A 12649-nucleotide genomic window follows, 5' to 3' on the forward strand; every position below is an offset into this window, starting at 1 on the left:
TGAAATCGATTTCATCCTACCTACCGGTAATCTCAACGCGATTTTAAGTTACCGTGGGGTAAGGTGAAGCAGGAGTAATCTGAAATCGATTTCATCCTACCTACCGGTAATCTCAACGCGATTTTAAGTTACCGTGGGGTAAGGTGAAGCAGGGGTAATCTGAAATCGATTTCATCCTACCTACCGGTAATCTCAACGCGATTTTAAGTTACCGTGGGGTAAGGTGGAGCAGGGTTAATCTGAAATCGATTTCATCCTTCCTACCGGTAATCTGAACGCGATTTTAAGTTACCGCGTATTTACTTAGATGTTCCCTTTGTTCCCGGCAAAACCATATGTGATATTTTTCTTTCCCCTATGTTAAGTATATTATATTAGTAAAATGATGACTTCATGTAAAATAAAATAAAATCTAAAGTACGTGTGATATAGTTTTTGCATTTATTGTGTTATTACCAGCTTAAATTGTTTATCTTCTCACTGTTCTGTAACGTGAAGCAGGGGTAATCAGAAATTGCTACACCGGAGTTTTAGTTATTCTTGGAAGAAACGACCCATCAGACTTCCTTCTTCCTTTAGTGTCAAAGGTTCTAGCACAACCTAGGAAATCGTTTCATAATAACGTACCTCAACCGTTTATTTTGTTTTGATGAACAACCATAAAGTACATAATGTCATAAATTAAAGTAGAAGAAAACTTCGCAACTGAGATGAATACAATGCATAGAATCATCTGTTGGATATCCTCGCTGTTAATAGTATTTTCAGCTGTAACTCCAATGATATCTCAGAAGATTAGGCCAGCTTAGATGACTTACGTTAGTCCTAAAATCATATGCTAAACTGATAACGTAAAACGATTTTCATACGTGTAAAAGTAATAAATAATACTTAATTTAAATATTATAACTAAAAATATCAAATAAACTATGTCATTATCTATAAACACATAAAAAATTAGTTGTTTGCTCTTAGGATCTACACATCCTTAACAATGTACGAAACATGAATATGTGATACTCTTAGGTTCACTGATATTCTGTCGAGTAACTGAGTAACAACAATAGGCCCCCAGTGGCACAGCGGAATGTCTGCGGACTTAGAACTTTAGAAACCGGTTTTCGATACCAGTGCTAGGCAGAGCACGGATAGCCCATTGCGTAGTAGCTTTGTGCTTAAGTTCAAACAAACAAACAAACAAGAGAATAACTGGAGGATCGTGAAAAACTGTACTGCGGAAACAGAAATCTGAACTTTTCTGACTTCGGCTTAGTTTGAAGTAAAGAGAAAGAGCTGAAACAAGTTAAACACAGTAACATAATCTTTACTTCAAAGACTCAAACAATCGATGTTAAAAATAAGTGTAAAGTGTGGTGCCTTTACGTGATCTTGAGAAAAATATTCTAAATTAGGTTCAGTTGAGGTCTTCCAGACTGAGAAAACATAGCATTATATACTAAAAACAACAATGCCATTCTTCTGAGATTGTGCTACAATCACTCTCACTACAAAATAAGGGATATTGTATCACTGGGGCAGCACCTGAATCGCCAACAGAAAATATCACGATTTCTATACAGCAGTTTTTCCGTGTATTTGCTGTGGTTCCCATCTAGTAACAAAATATCATCAAAGATACGAAAATGAACTAAAAATCACAAATAAAATAGCATTACAGTGTAGTTTATATATATGAGGAATTGTATCCAAGTTTTGTCGGTGATTCCCCAGAAAAGCACGACGTCAATATTAGTAAATCTATACATTATCCTTTCAGACTATTTCGACTGACCAATGATAATCCATCTCTAAGTTGCGATTTTATCTTTGATGTCAAACTTTAATTAGTTACCGACGCATAGTGCTGTTTAGTTTTAGAGTCGGTAGCGGGAAGATACAGATGGAAAAGTTTAAAACATCAGTTCCATCGTTAGATGTAATGAGTAGCCTTTATAAACATGTAACTATACATTCCGTCGTCGAGTTAAAGGGAAGGAAGACAAAAGCAATAATTAGAAGTTTTTGTTTGTTTGTTTTGAAGTTTCGCGCAAACCTACACGAGGGTTATCTGCGCTATGTTATAATGTGACGGTCAATCCAACTATTCTTTGATAAAAGAGTAGGCCAAGAGTTGGCGGTGGGTGGTGATGACTTATACTAGTCTTATACTGTTAAATTAGGGACTGCAAAATATTGAGATTTTGTCACGAGTCCAAAAAAGTCTCAAATGTCTCGTGACTTCAGCGAACATGTCCCTGAAATCCATCGTGAAGCGAAGAAATTATGAAGCGCCAACGAAAGAAGTCCTATGATTTAGTTCAGTTCAGCATAAAATATAATGGTCATATATATATATATATGTTAATATATATTTGATTTTGTATTATTTTTCCCATGCACATTAATCACGTGCATTTTATCATTTACTAAATACAATACCATATATATACAAAATGAAATAATAATATCCGATCACCATAAATATTTAAATGTAAATGTATTTCATTCATTTCGGCTAGCTCTTAGGGTTTAATTTTATCTAGGCCCGGTGGGCCAGGTGGTTAGGGCGCTCGACTCGCAATCTGCAGGTCGCGGTTTCGAATCCCCGCCACACCAAACATGCTCGCCCTTTCAGCTGTGGAGGGGGGGCAACAGGTCACCAGAAATAATATTTTGACATTCATTTTTGTCGGCCCTGATACGTATAAGAGAAAGACAGTCCAACACCTCGAAAAATAATTCTGATATTTCTGGTGACCTGTTGCTCCCTGGCAGAGCGAAAAATTCCAGTCAGGCAAAATCGACATTATACTGTAAAGCATACAGCTAGAACATAACACTGCTGCTGCCTAAAGATGATTCACGGGAAATTCGTTGGGAGGTGGGCGGCACAGTCAGCGTTTGCGCAGGGCGGCAAAACACGTCGTACCGGCTCTGATATGTATACGACATACGTATAATATTAGTCCTGTTTCATAACTACAGTTTAGAAACAAAAAACACTTATAAGGGTTATATATTTGCAAGTGTACGATTTGATTGCCTAGACAAATAACCTTTCAAAGCGGGAGGAATTGACTCTTGAAAAGTTTAACACCTTAATCCCCCCCCACACTTTTTAGAGGGTGATAATTTTTATAGGTACATACATTAATTTATCTTTTTGGGGGAAAAGGAGGTAATAAGTTTTACAGGTATATACCCTTATATCTTTTTTGGGGGAGAGGGGTAATGATTTTTACAGGTACATACCTTATTCTCCTTTTTTGGGGGGAGAGAGAGTGTAATGATTTTTTACGGGTATGTACATCAACCACCCTATATGGGGATATAACGACTTGAAAGTTTAAGAAAGTGTATACCAACAAGCCCAATATTTAAGGTATTTGTATAAGATCATGAACACAGCATTAAAACAAACTGGTTTAGACTAATAGCTTGTTTGTGTGTTTGTTTTTGAATTTCGCGCAAAGCTACACGAGGGCTATCTGCGCTAGCCGTTCCTAATTTAGCAGTGTAAGACTAGCGGGAAGGCAGCTAGTAATCACCACCTACCGCCAACTCTTGGGCTACTCTTTTACCAACGAATAGTGGGATTGACCGTGATATTATAATTCCCCACGGTTGAAAGTGCGAGCATGTTTGGTGTGACGGGAATTCGAACCCGCGACCCGCAGAATGCAAGTCGAGCGCTCTAACCACCTGGCCACCTAGACGAATAGTTACACTGATTAAGCATTATTACAATTTACAGCTTTTACAGTAAGGAAGATTATTTTTTAGAAAAGCTACGACGTTTTGATCACTGGTGCGATCATTCTCAAGTACACAAACCATTTACTATCAAACCGTGTGTTCTTGAAAATGATCGTTAACAGCAAATAAGACCCTCAGTTATTTGTGTTCATCACCATTTTTGTTTGTTTGTTTGTTTTTTGGTCGGAGGGGATTACTTAATTGTTCTATTTTTCCATTAATGATTAAGCAGAAAAACATAATACATTTTAGTAGAAACAGCTAATCGTTACTAACCTATAAAATCGGAGAATAGAATGGAGTATGATTATATGAGAAATGTTTGATAATAGCGTTTAATTTAATCAATCAAAAAGAATAAGAAATCTCGAGAGCTAAAGTATAGTTGAATATATTAACGTAATTATGTTGCTTTCAGTTCCCCGGTGAGTCAACGGCAAGTTTACAGACTTACAACACTAAAATTCGGGGTTAGAGTCTCCTTTATGAACAGAATAGAGATAACCCGTTGTGTAGCATTGCGCTGAAAAACACACATATTTTTTTTATACTTATAAACAATATTTCTTTTATACACCACAAATATTTTAAACAGTTTCTACAGATTTGGTTTCTAATAGACGGCTTCCTCGTACTTATTATTGTAAAGCTGTCCAAATTTTGTTTCCATGTGTAACACTTGTGAGACTGTTCAATATACAAGGTTTCCATATGATATTCAATATTTTTTAAAAGAGAGACCTTACTTTAACGAAAGGTGTACAAATCAAAGTTTTGTGTATTTAACACCAGAGTGAAATCTCAAATCGGCTTCATTTGTTTGTCTGTTGAATTTCGCGCAAAGTTACTTGAGGGATACCTGCACTAGCCGTCCCTAATTTTGAAGTGATAGACTAAAGGAAGGACAAATGATCAATATTCTCACCGCCAACTCTTGGACTACTCTTTAATAATGAATACTTGGCTTGACTGTCAAGTAGCAACGCCCCCACCGCTGAAAAGGCGAACATGTTCAGTGACGGGATTCGCACCCGCGATCCGCAGATTACGAGTCGAACGTCCTAACCATGGCTTCTCAGTGAGTCACTCTGTTATAATTATGGTCTTTTTTAAATCAAATAACAATTTTGTTGAAGTCTAAAGTTTATATCGAACAAAATTATATGAAATATTACGAAGCACACAAACCTGCTGAAAGGGGATACTCATTTTTCAATGCACATGTAGTGTGCTATTGCTTTTCTGGTGGATACGGAGTTCTTTGCAAACCGGAAGAAAGAGGTGTGAAAAGACATGTTTATGAGCTTACTAATTCATTTCTTAAGAATTAAGATAACTACGGAACATAAAACTACTCTATAGCAACTGGATTATAAGCTAGGAAAGAAAATAATTCAGTTCCTTTTTTTAAAGTTTCTGTCTTGACTCGAGATATGTAGCACTCGTAAAACTGACAAAATGCATTGTGTTAAAACAGGTATTGGTTGAGCCTCCGGAAGAGATAATTTACTTTAAACTTGCTAACGCTTTTCAACAGAATGTAACCTTTAAAAAAAATGCGGGAAACGTCGTAAAAAATCATATAACCAAGAAATAAAATGCTCGATTCTTAAATATTCTTTAATGTTATAAAAAAAAACAAATAACGAAGTTAGTGTACTCAGTGATAAAAATACCAGAGATCGGTTTGATTTTTCTCTTGGAGTAATAATACTTAAGTTATTTAGGCTTTGTTTATTACCTTGTTGATAATATTGCTTTCTTCGTCGACCAACCCTTTCCATTACCAGCTTAGCGCATGTTGACAACGGTAGAGCTTTCAGTATCTGTGGACAAAATATTTTTTTAGATAAAAAGGCAATACATATATTCGCTAATTTAACCGCACTTAACCAATCTTTTGAGTTCCTACAGCTACGAAAGGTAATGGCATAGTTATATTGTTGGCTACGCCATGTACTGACTGCTAGTTGCGCAACATGCCCATTAGCTGTCGTCAGTCCATTGATGGATTCAATACGGAATCTTGTGATGATTATCAGTGATCAAACGATATGGTATAGAATTCAATAATTTGATTTAATTCTAAGAACCCATGTATGAAAGCAAAGGACAGTATGTTATAATATGTCAACCACACTATATCTGCTATATCCAATGCTAACGAGGCCTTACGCCCAGGTCAAAAAGACATGTTTCATCCTTGCAGTTGAACGGATAATTTGTTTGGACTTGTTTTGTTTTTTTTTGTTTTTTATTGCTTGTTTGTTTTTTATTTGGCAGCATCGCTGTTACGCGCCTCTTTCTCAACAAGTCATTTAAGGTTTCATCTCTTTTTCCAAAAATCAACAGGCTCTCGTCTGGATAGTTAGAGATTAACGATATTTTAGGTTCAATAACGTTAAATATAGACGTTTCGGTGATAGTTCAGATACGGTGTAGAGGATATAAATATGGAAGAACGTACAATCTCAATGTGCTTTCGAGGAGCACACTTACTACTCGATAATATATTAACATGATATTGGACCACATTATATGACCTTTCGCGGGTTCAACTGCTCAAGATTTTGGTCGTAATCCTAGAATTGTGATGAACTACCTTGAACTAGAGACCACAGACTTCGGACTAGTCATCAAAAAACCCAAATCCATTTCCCACAGAACACCTCTTTGACTTCACTTTAACGCTGAATACGTGAACATTAATTATTTACGCAACGTCCTAAAAACATGATGCTGCATTGACTTGATCCCTCATAACGCTGTCCGCTTACTGACCGCAAAAAATTATCCCGCAGCTTCAGAAACTATATTAATGACATGGTGCTATGGTCATTACTAAGCATGACTTTTTGCCAAATGGGACACTCTTTCAAAGAAATTAATTCAATGAAACCCTAACTTTAATTATTTTAAACTCACGTCCTATGTCATATGGGTTGTATTTATCAATATAATGTCAACGAAATTTATTTAAATGTGCATTTATAATATCCTATAATCTCAGCAATGTTGTTCAAATGTGTAGAACATAACAATAAGCTGTTGATCCCTCACTTTTTGGAATAGTTTAAAAAATAATTAAGTTAAAATATTCAGCAATGAAATAAACAGATTGCAACAACTCTAAACTGGGTTTGTACAAAAAATTACATTAGTCTTACCCAATGCCACAGTTACAGAAAAGCCACCCCTTTTTCCGTATTATAAGACCGGCCAATCTCCAGACTAAATAACGTCGTCTAGTCTAAAGTTCAAGAGTGAAAACTGTTGGCACATATCAGACTTTAATAAGAAAATAAACCCTTTGTGTGATAGCTTAACACCAGTCCATCTCAAACCGATGATGAAAACACTTAACATTCAAATTGTTTGCCATATATATATATGTTTCACTTATTACGTTACTTGACTTAGTGTGAATTACTTTGAAATCGTAAAGTTAATGACACAAATTGGAATACACTGTAGCAGAGTAAAACAGAATGAAGTTAGTTTAGTTGACTAATATATTTAGTTAATTTACTAATAAGTCACTAATAATCATATTTCGAAAGAGAGAGACTTACTTTGTTAATAGACAGTCTCAGAAAATGCGGTAAAGCCTTGAGTTTAGAGAAAAACAAAACACCAATAAAAAGTGTCAGATTATTTCCGTTTATCTTGTCATTTATAACAGAAATAAGAAAAATATTGCCCGGGTGTGATCCAGTGGACAGCATGCCGGACTTTGAATCCGAAGGTTCATGGTTCGCGTCCCTTTGCTGCGTCAATATGCTCATTTTGTTTATCTTGGTATGTCGAACAATAAAATGCATTCTTTAAGAAAAACCAAATGAAACAGCCTGTAATATTTTATTCCATGACAAACACGTAAGTCGCTGTTCTGCCTACCCTCGTGGTCAAACTACGATTGTCTGTTTGAATAATCAAACCTAACTGATCGATTTTGGAAAAGTTTTAAACGTGAAATTTGTCTATCTTCAAAATGTTGTCATCACAGATATTTGGACAAAATATGATCTAGGACTATTATTTATCACTTTTGCTAGAGGTCAAGAACGATGTTAATGCAGAAATCCCACAGTTCAGCCTGAAAAATAACCATGTTTGAAACGTAATAGGAAAACAGATTTTGAATTATATCATTCCTAAAGTGACAATATTTCTTAACTTAATGATTCGTATTGACTTCTTTCTTTACCCATGAAGAAAGAAAAATTACTTTCCAAAAGCGCTATGAATTATCAAGTATCTTTGATAGTAATGTATCTAACTTTGTTTTTCATACTTGGTTTTTCAAGTGTCATGATTATTTGTACTATCGATTTTATTAATGCGAAGCTAATGCGTTTACTAAAGCCTTGCAATTGGCTTTGTTTGGCATCTATCCTATCTATATCTAATTTTAAGCTAATAGATTAGAGGAAAGGCAGATAGTTAACAGCACCTGCCGCCACTTTTTGGGTTACTCTAATCAAATAGTGGGATGTGACTGTCATTCTTATAACGTATCCACGGCCCCAAAGTTGCAGAGCGCGATTTTTCGACAACGGGACACAAAACACAGATTTTCGGATCGACAGTCCGGTAATCTAACATTATACCATGCCCAGCCCTTTTGATTAGCATTCAATTGAAGTTTGAAGTAAAAAAAACGTCTAAAATGTTGTTTTATCATAACGTCGTGGTAAATTGATTAATATTTTATCTATCAGTTTCTAGAAAATTTTAAAACATAATAGTTGAAAAAACAATAACACAAAATTTCATTAATATGAACTGTTGTAATATATATTAAGTTTTGACTGGAAATATATTAATTAAATATTATGAAATTGTCCCATATATTATATTTTTACATACATAAATGAGCTTCTATGCTAGCAATATAAAACATGGATTATTCTAAATGCTACATGAAGCTTTAAACTAAAACTCACATTAAGCAATATAAAACATGGATTATTCTAAATGTTACACGAAGCTTTAAGCTAAAACTCACATTAAATATCATTAAGTTGTCCCATATATTATATTTTTACATACATAAATGAGCTTCTCTGCTAGCAATATAAAACATGGATTATTCTAAATGCTACATGAAGCTTTAAACTAAAACTCACATTAACTTTGAACAAGTTGAGACACCGAACACCAAAGAAGTTATTTTTGCTCTAAGTCGAGACTTTTCAAATCTATACAACCTACTGGGGAAGAAGTAGAAGAAAACACAAAGCATCATAAACTTTACGTTGTGGAAGTCGAGGTCGTTAGCTCGTGTTTTGGAAAAATAATAAATATCTAATAACTTTAGTGTGAACAAGGAGGTTGAGTTTAGAACACATGTGCAAATATTGAATAACTGATTAATTTTGTGTAGACACAAGAACGAAAGTGTGTTTAATTGCTACGTGTGGTTTGTGTATACGACGAGATGTGGTGGACGAGAATAGTAAAAACCTACATATTTTTCTTTACAAATTGGCGAAGCGAATTAAAACCATTCATCATGCACAAAGGGTTTCACGAAAACACAGTTGAATTGTTTAATTCGGTTATTTGTGGTACAACTGCTACAATTAGTTTGTCTGTTTTAGAATTTCGCGCAAAGCTACACGAGAGCTATCTGCGCTAGCCGTCCCTAATTTAGTAGTGAAAGACTAGAGGGAAGGCAACTAGTCATCACCACCCACCGCCAACTCTTGGGCTACTCTTTTACCGTCACATTATAACGCCCCCACAGCTGAAAGGGCGAGCATGTTTGATGGGACGGAGATTCGAACCTTAGATTGCGAGTCGATCGTCCTAACCACCTGGCTATGCTATCTGTGCAGAGCCATGCACAGTTTTGAGCTTAACAACTAGTTAAAAGTAGTCACCGCCAACTCTTATGCTACTCTTATTTGACGGAATAATGGGGGTTAAACGCTAATCTTATAGCGCACACGCTCCTCCAGAGTGTGAAAAAACGTTTTTGGCTTTTGCTACAACGGGACGCAAACCAGGAACCTTCGGATTCAAAGTCCGGGCCAGGATCATTTATAATTTGAATATACTTTATGAAGCAGAGGCATTTTTACGATTCCATAATGTCATATTCGTTGTATATGTTCAGTCAGGATGTTTGATCATTACTTTGAGCAACCGACAGCATTCGATATGTATCCTTCAGCACGTGCAATTAAGTTTCACCCTTAACAGGCGATTATTTTCTGTTAGGATTACATAGCTGTTGTAGAATTAGAATACTGATGATTCTCAAACTTTATTACAATTATGTCACTGTTCACCTCTCACTTTAGTATGATTTACAGAAAAATATGATATTCAAGAAGAATGTCACGCTTCAATGGCATATATTCTTCTATAGATGTTTATTAGAGAGCAGTTGCACGAGTAGTTATAAGATATTAATTTATAAGATGAACCGCAAGTGAAAATGCTTTACAGATAATCGTAAAACTACAAACTGTACATTTAGATAAAAGCTTGTGTACACGTGTTCTACTGCGTTAGTATTTTTGAGAAAAATATAAGTTTTTCTAAAAAGATCAAATGATTAATTAGGAAGAATTTGAAGTTCTAAACACCAATACAGCTCAAGCGTAAGTAAGGACGATGATATTAAGATGGAGGAAGTCAATAAATGAAAGGCCAATTAGCAAAGAGACATTTTCTCATTGCATTATAGCGTATCACATAAAACATTACAGAAAAGAAATGTTTGTTATATTGACAACAACGACACGTTTTCGTAATAACATGTAGTAGAAGGTAAATTACAAGCTTGTAGTCATGTTGGTTATTACTCCACATGGCACGTATTCCCCAAAACACAAGGTACGAACCAGAATTTGTAACTACAAAGTATGACATATTATATTCTTCTATTGATAGATCATGTGTCAGCAATCCTGCAGGTAGGAACAACATATGGTGTAATATATTCCATCTTGGAATAACTCATGGGCCATCATTCATACTGGTAGCAGCAACATATGGCGTACATTCTTTCAAGGATAACATAAGTCAGCAGTTGTGAGGGTAGCTACACCATATGGCATATGTTCTTCATGGATAAGTCATGGATCAGTAGTTGTTTAAGTAGCTACAAAATATATAACACGTGCTTTGCTGAATAAGTCAAAGTCAACACTCATATGGGTAGCTGCAACATGTGGCATATAGTTCTCTATGACTAAGTTATGAGTTTACCTAAAATATGTGACACATATTCCTTTATAGACAAGTTATAAATCACCAGCCGTGCAGGTAGCTACAACATGTTACATTTCTCTATGGCGTGCAGGAAGCTACAGCATGTTACATTCCTGTATGGCGTGCAGGAAGCTATAGCATGTTACATTCCTCTATGGCGTGCAGGAAGCTACAGCATGTTACATTCCTCTATGGCGTGCAGGAAGCTACAGCATGTTACATTCCTCTATGGCGTGCAGGAAGCTACAGCATGTTACATTCCTCTATGGCGTGCAGGAAGCTACAGCGTGTTACATTCCTCTATGGCGTGCAGGAAGCTACAGCATGTTACATTCCTTTATGGATAAGATACACTGCCGAAAGTACCCGGTTATCTCTAAATGAATGGTATAGTCCTTCCAATATGTTATACAGATGAATTCAGTGAATTTGAGTAAAATAAAATTATAAACTGTTTGAAGAATCGCCAGCTGAAATATTTTCTAAGCTTGGGTATTGTACCTAAGACCATTCATTGGCAAAGATAACTCGAGAGTCCAACATCTAAAAGCGTTCTGGCTGATTTACTTGCTATCAAAGTGTGACAATTATTCGCTTATTACGATTATGAAAAAGTTCCAAAAATCATCTTTATAACAATGACATTACTGTATCAGTGTTGTCACATGTTTAAAGGAATTTCCTGAAGAGTCTGTGCAGCGTAATCTCTATGAATGACGGATACATTTTTGAATATATAAACCCCATAATATACCAAGTATGCTTGGTATCATATTGTTTAGTGTAGACCTGTCATCATAAAAAAATCTTTACTATTTGTAACGAAACTTGTGGATTGACGAGAGGTAATTTACCCAGTTTTGAAGTAATGGACGAAAATGGAGCTCGAAGCTGGCAGATGAACAATTTAGCATATTTGTTCGTGGTAAATGTGTTATTACAAATGGACACTGTCCCATAATTGGCTGAAAGTATTAAAATCAGAGTAGGCCTTTTCAAGACTTTAATATTTATATTTTTCAAACACCATGGGGCAATGTCCACTTGGAATAGCATATATTTATCGCAAACATTCACAGTTATAGCCTTGTAGAACATAGTTAGGGAACATATGAAGGGCCAAGTGTTTTGAAAGAACAATAGAGGCAAACTGCACCAGACACTTGTTGGAACCTAGTTTTAGGCAGAAATGATTCAGATCAAAGGCGGTGTTACGCTATACTAGAACAAAAATACTAGGAACTCCTCTCCCCTATGATCTCGTTATGTTTAGCAGATAAACATATTATTAATAACACTTTCTGCGTTACACACACACACACACATATAATTTTCAAACTATATTTTACTTTCAAATGAAACACACCCTGAAAGACCCCACGTATGGTAGTTGGTCGAAACAATAAAAAGGATACTTTAGTTTTCATTTGCCTTCAACTGTTTGACTGCTTTATCGTTTTCTCATTTTTATAACTATTTTATTCGATAACAATAGCCCTATTCAGGCCTCAGCAAATATGATCAAACGTTTTCCTACTTGAAACTTTAAATATTTGTATTTATTCTGATGGTTTGAACAAAAGAAACGAAAATTAAACACAATAATTACGGTTTTTAAGGCACTGTATATATATATATATATACTCTGATTGTATAACAAACTTTTAAA

The 12649-nt window shown here is 35.4% G+C and overlaps 1 pseudogene; it reads right to left on the bottom strand.

Annotated features, from left to right (window-relative positions):
• The window catches only part of LOC106458367, a 55038-nt pseudogene that overhangs the window by 20784 nt on the left and 21605 nt on the right, over window positions 1-12649 (bottom strand).

Source organism: Limulus polyphemus, unplaced genomic scaffold (genome assembly GCF_000517525.1).
Source record: "Limulus polyphemus unplaced genomic scaffold, Limulus_polyphemus-2.1.2 Scaffold452, whole genome shotgun sequence".
In the NCBI taxonomy this organism is placed as follows: domain Eukaryota; kingdom Metazoa; phylum Arthropoda; class Merostomata; order Xiphosura; family Limulidae; genus Limulus; species Limulus polyphemus.